The 10,135-nt window shown below is 41.5% G+C and overlaps 1 pseudogene; it reads left to right on the top strand.

Moving 5' to 3' along the window:
• The first annotated feature begins 539 nt into the window (after positions 1-539).
• Positions 540-1,751, top strand: LOC112673271 (MICOS complex subunit MIC26-like; annotated as a pseudogene).
• Positions 1,752-10,135: the final 8,384 nt, after the last annotated feature.

The raw sequence follows: 10,135 nt of genomic DNA, 5'->3' as shown, positions 1-10,135 counted from the left end.
CACGTCGGGCTCCCGGTGCATGGAGCCTGCTTCTCCCTCTGCCTGTGTCTCTGCCTCTCTCTCTCTCTCTGTAACTATCATAAATAAATAAAATTAAAAAAAAAAAAAAAGCATTTGCCAAAATTTCTCCCAAAGGGGGGGGGGAGTAATTCTAGAATTTGACAGTAGTGATCAAAATAGCCAACTTGGGGAATTAAATGGCTGACATCTTTTATTTGTTCTGTCTCTGATGCCATTATAGCTGAGTCCAGGGGCACTGATCATGTGCTCCTGTTGGATCAACTACCCTCTTTATGGGCAAAATTTTCAACTGATGTTGGCAAAATCCATACCGCACTTCCGGTCAAGATTCAAATAGATCCTTCAAAACCTCTTCCCATAATTAAGGCCCTCTAAATAAAGAAGCCCTCAGGGCATCAGGCCCATAGTAAATTACAAGGCTTAGGGCCTCATTATTCCCTAGTTATAGGGGATATTATCCCCCCTCATTATCACTAGTTCCTGTAACACCCCTATTTTACCTGTGAGAAAACCCAATGGCCAAGGATGGAGGCTTGTGCAGCACCTCTGAACAATAAATAATACTGTTATCCCTTAGCACACTGTTGTTCCTAAGCTTCACATGCTACTGACATCCATGCCCACTGAAAGCACATTTATCACTGTAACTAATCTATGCGGTACATTTTTAGTACTCCAGATGATAAGGATAGCCAATATCTTTTTGCTTTCACTCAGGAGGAATGGCAATACACCTTGACAGATGAACACTTGTCCCAGGGTTTTACAGAGTCCTTGCTTTTCACAAACCTTAAAAGCTCACATGGATGATATAAAGTTTTCTGCAGGCTCTACCTTGTTATAATACATAGATGATTTGCCTCTCTGCTCCTTTACTCAAACCTCTTCACAGGAGACAGCAAACACCTGTTAACACTTTTGGCCTTGGACCCCACCAGAGCCACCTCTGCCAGCAACATGTTTAAGGTAATTCAGAGGTCTGTGGAGCCAGCCAGTCTGAGTCTGCTCACCTTCAGTCTATGCTTCACCTAAAAAGCACCTCACAAAACTTCCATGAAGGTTGAGGCACCTGGGTGGCTTTGTGGTTGAGCATCTTCCCTTTGGCTCAGGTCTTGATCCCGGGGTCCTGGGATTGAGTCCTGCCTCCGGCTCCCTGCAGGGAGCCTGCTTCCCCCTCTGCCTATGTCTCTGCCTTTCTCTCTGTGTCTCTTATGAATAAATAAATAAAATCTTTTTAAAAACCCAGCTTCTGTGAAGGTTAATGAGCTTTCACTCTACTCCATTCTTGAGGGTCAGTCTAAATATGTAGAGGAACCAAGGACCCAACTTGAAAGCATCTCACATCACCAACATTATTGCAAGCCATATACAAATTAGTGTTAGGAAATATACTCACAAATTAAGCCCAAGATGCAGAGCTTGGTTAGATAGCTATGAATATCTCCAAAATATACTTCCTGGATTTTTTCCAAGACTTGGTGTTATTGGTTTTGCTGGCATTGTTGGACTACATTTGGCTAGAAGTTCAAAAATTAAAAAAAAAACTGGTGTATATACCTGGGTTCATGGGATTAACAGCCTCTGTTTATTATCCACAATAAGCCATCGTATTTGTCCAGGTCAGTAGGGAGAAATTATATGACTGGGGTTTACAAGGATACAGAATCGTAGATTTGTGGAAGGAGGACTTTCAAAAGCCAGGAAATGTGAAAAATTCACCTGGAAATTAGTAGAATGCTCCATGCTCTACCCATTATTTTTTTTTAAAGTAGGTACCATGCCCAGTATGGAGCCCAATTCAGGGCTTGAACTCACCACCCTGAGATCAAGACCTGAGCTGGATACCTAACTGACTGAGCCACCCAGGTGCCCCTGCTCTGCCCATTTTTATCAGTTATAGGTAAATATTGGAAGCTCCATGCCGTAAATCAATATTTCTACAGAAAAATGGTACAGAAGTCAGTACTGAATATACCAAGTTGGCTTTATTCTTCAGGAAAAACTATACTAAGCTTCTTTGTTATCTTGGGTGATGCCATACTACAAGTGAGCTAATCAGAAATTCTTTATTTTTTCTTTTACGATTTTATTTACTTATTTGTCAGAGAGAGAAAGAGAGCACATGCATAAGCAGGAGGAGCAGCAGACAGGGGGAGAAGCAGGCTCTCGCCAAGCAGGAAGCACAACGTGGGACTCGTTCCCAGGACCCTGGGATCATGACCCGAACCAAAGGCAGATGCTCAACCAACTGAGCCACCCAAGCATCCCATCAGAAATCCTTTCACCTAGAGATAATGTCCAGCCTTAGAACCCCTCCTTCTCATGTTGCTATTTATGTACATAATTAAAATTCCAAGGTAAAAAAAAAAAAGTTTGGCCTTAAGTGGACATAAAGTCTCCAAAGAAAAATTAGTTTGTTCAAGCTCAGGTTAAATACTTAGGGCATCTGATCTTACAATAAGAGCTACATTTGGATCCAGGTGAGACCCCTCATGACTGCTGAACATTGACAGATTACCTTTTGACTCTCCATGACACTTTACAGGAAACTCGTGACCAAGGCAGATTTCTCATGGTTTATTGACAGTTACTTAAAGGATAAAAATGGCAAATATTGTGCTGGGTATGCTATTGCGTATTTCCTTTTCATGCCATTGCAATAGCACCTTTACATTTTGGCTACTTCAGCACAATAGGCTGAATTATACACCCTCATATGGGCTTGTACCTTAGCCAAAGGTAAAACCACAAACATTTATAATGATAGTTGGTATGCCTTCAGGATAGCTCATGACTTTGGAATGTTATAGAAACAAGGAGATTGCCTTATCTCCAATGGGGATGAACTTAAAAATGGCTTCTATGCCCTAAGTTTCTTAGATTACTATACTTTTGCTGGTGGCCATAGCTGTTATTAAGTTTCCTGGGCATTCCATACTTGATTCTCTGGAAGCCAAAATAAACCACCTCACTGACATTTCCTCCATAATTGCTACTCTCAAGAAAACCAATAGCCAACCCTCTGGCCCCAGGGGGTATTCTGCCATAAGATTTTAGAAAAATTGACTAAGAGATATCCCAGAATTTGCCCCAGAGGAAAAAAAAACAATATTGGAAATCTAATAATTGTTGGTTTGATAAAAATGAGAGAACTCTGGTTTGAGCCAGATAACAATCCAGCCCTACCAGAAATTCTAAAATGTCAACTGTATAGGCTCAAACCATTGGACTATTGAGGAAACGATGGTATTCATGAACCAGTTTTGGCGGAAAAAGGTTAATAATTCTGTAAAGGTGCCTCTATTACTTTTTCCACCTGTCCAAAGTATAACTCAGGAAAAGTTGTTCATATGAATGGATTTCATATTGCTTCCCCATATCATGGATATAAATATGTTTTAGTCAAGATCCATATGTTTACTCACTGGACTTAAGCTTTCTCTTGTAGACAGGCCTCTGCTGCTTCTGTTAGAAAAGATTGTCCCTACCTGAGGAACCCCTCACTAACTTCATAGTGATCAGGGAACCCATTTTACTGGCCAGGTGCCTCAGTGAGTATGTGATGTTTGCTTTCGTTGTGCATGATTATCCCCAGTTTTCAGTTTGTCACATGAACTAATGTCACCATTCAGACTCAATTAGCACAAGTTCTAGCAACCCTCCAAATACCTTCGCCAAAAGCGTTGTCTTGGTACTTCAATTTTGTGAAGGCCTAACTGCTTATATTAAAAATAACTGTGCTTTGATAAAGCAATCTTTTCACAGTGCACTCTTGGGGAATGATAACCTTAAGCATCACACCTTGCATCCTGGAGATTTCTTAGGTTGGAAAAGACATGTCCAGAAAGACTCTTCAACCTCGCTGAAAAGGCCCTTATCAGGAACTGCAAACCAGCCCCTATGCTGCCAAACTCCAGGGAATAGACACTTAGATTCATGTGATGCATCTAAAGAAAACACGAAACCTTGACCTGCACACCATCTGAAAGTACAGATTTCCCGGAATTGAAGGAGATGACATCTGATGAGACAACTTTTTCAAGAGGTCCAGATCACACCTGTACACCTTTTTCTCACTGTTGCTTCTCTCTTTTTTGTGGAAAGACAAGGCCCTCATCTGCATTTCCCAAATCCTTGTGGAAGGAGGAAACCTCTTCTTTTGATTATGGCCTTTCAGAAACAGTCTCATGATGATCCCAGGACAAGTTAATTTTCATTTGCTTTTTCCAAAGGGTTGGGAGGTTCAGAATTCACAAAAGTCTTTCTTTCATCTGAACTATTAACTGACTTTGGATTCTTATCCAAATACATGGTCTCTGAGTTAGCAACCTTACAGACTGTATTATCAATAACATGCTTGGTTCCACACAGTTTTTTGAGATAATACTATTTTAAAATGTCTTTGAAATTTTGCTGTTTTGCAAAGAGTTAATCAGATGTTGCTTCATGTTTATGTTTGCACTGTATCTTCTTCCCAAATACATTCAGTTAATTCTTTCAGTGTGCTCTTGCAGTATTCACTATTCGGTGTTCATGGCCACTTTAAGCAGAGACTTCCATGAGGCATACATGACTCCAGCTTTGCCTTCATAAGGAGAAAGTTTCTCCCCTAAGTTGGAATGGGTGCCAATAGACATTTCAGCTGGCTACTTTCAGATCTAGCATCCTTATTTGGAACCATCATACATTTTGAAATTGTAAATGTTATTTCTGTTTTGTATAATTATTTTAAGTTTCATATTTTGTCACCTATCAAACTTTAAAAAACTTAATATACCCAATAAGGCTATCTGGCTCAACCCTTCAAGATGATTTCCAACACATGACCTTGAGAAGATAAAGACTTTAGGTGGGAAGTACCTAAGGTTTCTCCCTCCTAACCTTCCTGGTTGCTCAAATGTGGCCTTAAGTGATTTCTAACTGCTAGGCGCTTTCCCTCCCACGTAGGACATAACAGCCAGAAAAGGTCCTTCCTGATACTGAGGGACAAAACCACTCAATATAAAGAACCTGAGCATTGATCAGTGATGCTTTCAAAGAAAGATCTTGATCAAAAGGGGAAAATATGAAAATTAATAAAAGGAAATCTCATTTATTTATTTTTTAAAGATTTTATTTATTTATTCATGAGAGACACACACACACACAGAGAGAGAGAGAGAGGTAGGGACACAGGCAGAATGAGAAACAGGCTCTATGCAGGGAGCCCGATGTGGGTCTCAATCCCTGGACCCCAGGACAATGCCCTGGGCCAAAGGCAGGCGCTAAACCACCGAGCCACCCAGGGATCCCTGGAAATCTCATTTAGAATGAAATTGGGAGGCTGGCAGGGGGAACTCTCACACCCCTACTAGTTATCCATTGCAGAACTAACAGGAGGAGGTGGACCTTGCATGTGGAAACTACTAATACCGTAGAGGAAATGAAGATTTCTTCTTCTTTCAGCAACAGCTCGCCCAATGAGAAACCACTATATTTCAAAGTCCCAGTTTACTCCAATGGATATTTAGTTTGTATCAGATCCTCCCAACTCCCCCTTTTCCTCTATAAGAGTTCCTCCCTTCTGTTCTCTGGAGTTTCCTGTAGTTTTGCCATAGTTTTCTTGTCCTAGATTGCAATTCTCAGCTATTCCCAAATAATCTCCCCCCGCCCTTTTTTTCTGGTAAAATAACTGGTAGTTTTATTTTTAAGGTTAACAATTCCACCAAATGATGCAGGTTTATTGCAATGTCACGCATACACATTTATTCACTCAACAGACACTGCCATCTGTTCTACATCAGGCCCTGTATCAGGTTAAGTGTGGGACTCTTGATTTCAGCTTAGGTTGTGAGATCAAGCCCCTTGTGGGCTCCAAGCTCAGCAGGGAGTCTGCTTCTCTCTCTCTCTCTCTCTCTGCCCCTCCCTTCACCCTCTGCCCTTACCCTTCTCCCTCTGCCCCTCTCCCCACTTGTGCTCTCTCTCTCTAATAAATAAATATATTTTAAAAAAACATTTCATTTATTTATTCACGAGAGACACACACACACACAGAGGCAGAGACACAGGCAGAGGGAGAAGCAGGCTCCCCGCATGCAGTCCAATGCGGGACTCAATCCCGCACCCTGGGATCACACCCTGAGTCAAAGGCAAGTGCTCAACCGCTGAGCCACCCAGGCGTCCCAATAAATCCATCTTTAAAAAAAAAAGAGGAAGGGATCCCTGATCTCTCAGGAGGGTAAGTATTGGTTCAGAGGTGGGCATGCAGAGCTGTGGGAGCCTGATGAGGGGGATCTCACCAGTGGTATCCTGGGGGTTAACTATGGGGTAGACTTGGCAGATTTAGCAAATAAAAATACAGGCTATCCACTCAGATATAATTTCATAAAAATAACAAAAAATTTTAAGCATGTCTCAGATATTGCATGGGAGATACACTAAAAATTATTTGCTGTTCATTTGAATTCAAATTTAGTTACTGGGCACCCTGTATTTTATCTGGTGGCATTACTGTGGATAGTTTTGTTGAGGGAAACAAAGGCAATAGAAATGCAGATTAAGTTAAATCTCCTTACAGTTTACAGCCCACCGATAGATACCTGAAACATACAGAGCATGGCCTTCCTCAAGGAACTCATGGCTGCCTTAATGCCTTACTCTTTCTGTTTTATTAAAGACTAAAATAACCGTATCTTTTAAAAATTTTTATTTTATTTAAATTGAATTAATTAACATAGAGTGCATTATTAGTTTCAAAGGTAGAGTTCAGTGATTCATCAGTTGCATATAACACCCAATGCTGATTATATCACATGCCCTCCTTAATGCACATCACCCAGTTACCCCATCCCCCCACTGACCTCCCCTCCAGCAACTTTCAGTTTGTTTCCTATAGTTAAGAGTTTCTTATGGTTTGTCTCCCTTTCTGATTTTGCCTTATTTTATTTTCCCCCATTTTCCTATGATCTTCTGTTTTTTTCTTAAATTCCTTGTATGAGTGAAATCATCTGATAATTGTCTTTCTCTGATTAACTTATTTCACTTAGCATAATACCGTCTAGTTCCATCCACGTCGTTGCAAATGGTAAGATTTTTTAAAATACTGTATATATATATATACCACATCTTCTTTATCCATTCATCTGTTGATGAACATCTGGGCTCTTTCCATAGTTTGGCTATTGTGGTCATTGCTGCTATAAACATTGGGTTAGGGCAGCCCCGGTGGCTCAGCGGTTTAGCGCCGCCCTCAGCCCAGGGTGTGATCCTGGAGACCCAGGATCCACGTAGGGCTCCCTGCATGGAGCCTGCTTCTCCCTCTGCCTGTGTCTCTGCCTCTCTCTCTCTCTGTGTGTCTCATGAATGAATAAATAAAAAATATATATAAAAACATTGAGTTGCAGGTGCCCCTTTGGATCACTATGTTTGTATCCTTTTGGTAAATACCTAGCAGTGCAATTGCTGGGTTGTAGGGTACTCTCTTTTTAACTTTTTGAGGAACCTCCATACTGTTTTCCAGAGTGGCTATACCAGCTTGCGTTCCTATCAGCAGTGTAAGAGGTTTCCCCTTTCTCTGCATCCTTGCAAACATTTATTTCCTGACTTGTTCATTTTAGCCATTGTGACTAGTATGAAAATAGTATCTCGTTGTGGTTTTGATTTGTATTTCCCTGATGCCCAGTGATGTTGAGCATTTTTTCATGTGTCTGTTGGCCATTTGTATATCTTCTAAACACTTTATCTTAACAGCAGCTAGTCCCTCAAGGTCCTGAAAGTCTTGTTTCCAAATTCTTTAGAGACTTACGCTATCCCTAACCCCCACTAATTTAAAAGTATGTTATCAGTCACTTCTCACAATCCCAGTGCAGCTCTTTCTGCCCACAGGTCCTGTCCCTGCGCTACAGTAAAATCACCTTTTTGCACCCAAAACATCTCAATAATTCTTTCTTGGCTGCTTGCTCACAAACCCAAAAACTTCCAAGTTTCATCGGTATCAAGTAGTGCATCGTTGCTGGAAAGTACAGTGTTATACATACTGAAGTCAGACATCAGACAGCAGATTATGGAGAACACTAAAAGCAAGGAGGAACCCCTGAAAAGGTTTAAAACAAGGAGGATAAACTAATAAAATTTGAGTTTTAGGAAGAGGCTTCTTCTGGTTTCTTGAAAGAGGGATGATTGTGGGATCTGACCAGTTACAATAGACAAGAGATTTGGAGTGGTGATAATTGTAAGCTAAAAGGAGGCGCCAGATTCAAGAAGTATGTAGGAGTTAAATCAACAGGATCTGGCAATCAATTAGAATAAAGAGGGCATCAGTCCCAAGATCCAGCTTGGGAGCCTGGGAAGATGGTGTTATTACCAACTGAGATAAAGAAGGTTTAAAGGGCAATGATTGAGTTTAGTTTAGGACAAGTGTAGGTGCCTGAGGGACAGCTGGTATAGGGGGACCAGCATATGATTCGCTACCTCATTCTGAAGTTCAGTGGAGAAAGGTGAGCTGGAGGTAGAGATTGGTAAGTCCTCAGCAGAGAGGCAGCATTGAAACTAAGAGATGATTGAGCTCCCCAAAGACAGGGAGTGCAGAAGAAAAGGAACCCAGGGAGAAGACCAAGAAGGAACAGTCAGAGAAGTAGGAGGAACCAGGGGAGTTAGGTGTCATGGAAACCTAGGGGAGTTTTCTAAAAGAGGAAGTGATCAAACATGCCAAAGGCAGCCAGAAAGTTCTGAGTATACAAAGGTTAAACAATGGCCATTGATTTGGGCAATGGTAAAGTCATGATGAACTTAGGCTGGCATCAAAAGGGTTCATTCAGATATCAGTCCCATTATTCAAGTGGTAAATATTCAGGCAGCATGCATCCTCAGCACACTCTCAGATGCTGGCCACACTCTCGTGTTCCACACATGCCTTCAGAATTTAAACCATTCATTCAAATTGTGCCCCAACAGGCACACATTTGGAGGCTCCCCATCATCTGGAGTCCTTTATATTTGCCAATGCCACCTCAGAGTCAGCTGAAGCCAGTGCAGTTCTGTCTTTACAGGGGTAATGGCAGGCACCCACAAGGGTTAAATGGGTTATTTTGTGATTTTTATCTCCCAAGGGTGAAACCACCTTTGTTTTTCTCTTATCTCCTGGTAGGGCAAATACCCCCCCGGGGATTGTGAGGTAATGCTGGATGTTGCTTGTTACAATGTCCCTGACATACCCCTTTTCTCACTTCTCGCCCACATACACCCAAAGTAATGATTATCTGTTGTGTGCAAAAGTTGATTTTGCTCAGTTCCTTGTTTTCTTTTCTTCTTCTCCTTTTTTAAAAAGATATTACTTATTTATTTGACACAGACAGCAAGAAAGCGGAGCAGAGAGCCCGATTGGGGGGGGGGGGCCTCAATCCCAGGACTCTGAGATCATGATCTGAGCCGAAGGCAGACACTTAACTGACTGAGCCACCCAGGTGCCCCTCAGTTCCCTGTTTTCTAATGATCTTGAGACAGAGGTGTGTACAATAGAGAGGATGCTCAATGGCACAAAGCCCCGAGCAAAAGAGAAGGGCTGGGACCCAGAGCCCAGTGGGAAGAGCAAGCCCCAAATAGGACCTCTTTTCTCTGAGACCCAATGAAAGGATAGTGTGAGTAGAGACAAGAGAGGAAGTGTTCACTTAATGGCCTCCATTTGCTCTAAACACAAGTGTTCTTAACCCAGGGTCCATAGCCCCTTCAGAGACTGTAGGGAGAATTCAAGCAGCCCATGGACTTGGATAGGGGCAAATTGCATCTTTATTTTCACTATCACCAACACAAGTGTAGTATGTCCTTCCAGAGGATGTGAGTAACAAAGTACAGTAGTATTAGCAGTACCTGTGGCTTTGTTACCAGTAGAAATCAGATTTTCGTAGCATATCAGGATTGTTACAGATCTCTCAAAATAACGTCACTATTTTGAAATCATGGTAGTCACGAGACCTGTTGATAGAGCTTGGGATTTAATATATAAAGAAGCACATATATTACTACATTGCAGATGTGTTTCTTTTTATGTTGGTAATTATATTTCTTTTGCAATCCTATTTTTATATCCTATTTAATGCAGTATTATTTTGGGAAGGGATTCCTTAGGTTTCACCAGACT

Source organism: Canis lupus, chromosome X (genome assembly GCF_003254725.2).
Source record: "Canis lupus dingo isolate Sandy chromosome X, ASM325472v2, whole genome shotgun sequence".
NCBI classification, from domain to species: domain Eukaryota; kingdom Metazoa; phylum Chordata; class Mammalia; order Carnivora; family Canidae; genus Canis; species Canis lupus.
The sequence above is the reverse complement of the archived record's forward strand: the minus strand, read 5'-3'. Positions and strand labels throughout refer to the sequence as shown.